The 1,920-nt window shown below is 33.2% G+C and overlaps 1 non-coding gene across 1 annotated transcript; it reads right to left on the reverse strand.

Annotated features, from left to right (window-relative positions):
- Window positions 1-1,815: 1,815 nt before the first annotated feature.
- LOC123631200 lies at window positions 1,816-1,920 on the reverse strand. Its single transcript, XR_006733065.1, has one exon. It is a non-coding gene; the product is annotated as a U6 spliceosomal RNA (small nuclear RNA).

A 1,920-nucleotide genomic window follows, 5' to 3' on the forward strand; every position in this document is an offset into this window, starting at 1 on the left:
TCTTATTATTCTTTTACTATATGGAGGATTTGTAGTGGTTTTCTTTTTCATTTCTTTAGAGGTTTTTGTGTCATTCTTTCTTTCTTTTTCTCCCTCCATAAGCCTGGCTATAAAGTTATCCATTTTTAAAAATCCTTTCAATGAAACAGGCTTTTGGATTCTTGGATCTTTTCTTTTTTTTAAAGTACAGTGATATACTTTATTATGCTAAATAAAGCAGAAGAATTTTTCTCACTTATAAGGCCTGATTGGCTCCACCAACTTTAACGGATGGGTCTATTGTGTTCTACATCATTGATTTCTGCTCTTATTTTTATTATTTTCTTCTCTTTGCTTAATTTGCATTTAATTTGCTCTTGTTTTTCCAGTTTCATAAGATGGAAGTCCAAATAATTGATTTGAGCCTTTCCTCTTCTCTGAGACAAGCATTATTTTCTACAAATTTCTCTTTAACATCACTTTTGTTTCATTTTCAATCAGCCCAAAATATTTTCTAATTTTCCTTGTGATTTCTTCTTTGACTGAAGCATTATTTAGAAATGTGTTGTTTAATTTCCAAATATTTGGGGATTTTCTAGTTATATTTCTGTTTTAGATTTCTATAATGGTTAATTCTATTGTGGTCAGAATAAATACTTTATACAATTTCAATTCTTCTAAGTATATTGAGGTTTATTTTACCAAATACAGTCTATGTTGATGAGTGTCCTGTGTACATGTGAAAAGAATGTATTTCTGCTCTTGTTGGATGGAGCATTCTATCAATGCTGTAAGGTCAAGTAGATTGATAATGTTCAGGTCTTCCATATCCTTACTGATTTCCTGCCTATGTTTTCTATCAGTTACTGACAGAGGAGTTTAGAAATCTCCAACTTTATTTGTGGACTTATTTATTTCCCTTGTCAGTTCTTTTAGTGTTTCCTTTAAATATTTTAAAGCTCTGTTATTAGGTGCATACATATCTGGAATTATGTCTTCTTGATAAAGTACCTTCTTTATCATTATAAAATGTCTCCCAGTTGGGCATGGTGGCTCACGCCTGTAATCCTAGCACTTTGGGAGGCCGAGTCAGGAGGATTGCTCGAGGTTGGGAGTTCCAGACCAACCTGAGCAAGAGCAAGACCCCCATCTCTACTAAAAATAGAACTAAAAATAGAAACAAATATTAGCCAGATGTCGTGGCTCACGCCTGTAGTCCCAACTACTGAAGAGGCTGAGGCAGGAGGATCCCTTGAGCCCAGGAGTTTGAGGTTGCTGTGAGCTAGGCTGATGCCACAGCACTCACTCTAGCCCAGGCAACAGAGCGAGACTCTGTCTCAAAAAAAAAAAAAAAAAAAACGGGTCTTCCTAACCCTGGTAAAATTTTTTGTATTAATGTCTTCCTTGTTTTATAATACTATGGCCATTCCAGATGAGTTTCAAGTAGTGTTTGCATAGTATATCTTTTTTAATTCTTTTACTTTTACTCAATGTCTTTATTTTTAAAGTGAGTTTCTTATAGGCAGCATATAATTGAGTCTTGCTTTTTTAATCAATCCAACAATTTTTGCCTTTCCATTGTAATGTTCAGACTATTTAAATTTAATATGATGTTCAGTATAGCTAGGTTTAAACATACCATCTTGCTCTTTGTTTTCCACGTGTTTTATAGGTCATTTACTCCTTTATCCATGCTTCCTGTCTTATTTTGTATTGAGTACTTTTTATTCAATTTTATTGCTAATCTTGGCTTATTCATTATATATCTTTGCTTCGTTTTTTAGTGGTTGATGAAGTTTAACTCATCTTTATTTAAAAAAATTTTTTTTATTATTTTTTCTTTTTTCTTTAATTTGAAATTTTTGTGTCATCCTTGCACAGGGGCCATGTTAATCTTCTCTGTCGTTCCAATTTTGGTGTATGTGCTGCCGAAGCGAGCAC

The sequence above is a fragment of the Lemur catta genome, chromosome 1, assembly GCF_020740605.2.
Source record: "Lemur catta isolate mLemCat1 chromosome 1, mLemCat1.pri, whole genome shotgun sequence".
In the NCBI taxonomy this organism is placed as follows: Eukaryota; Metazoa; Chordata; class Mammalia; order Primates; family Lemuridae; genus Lemur; species Lemur catta.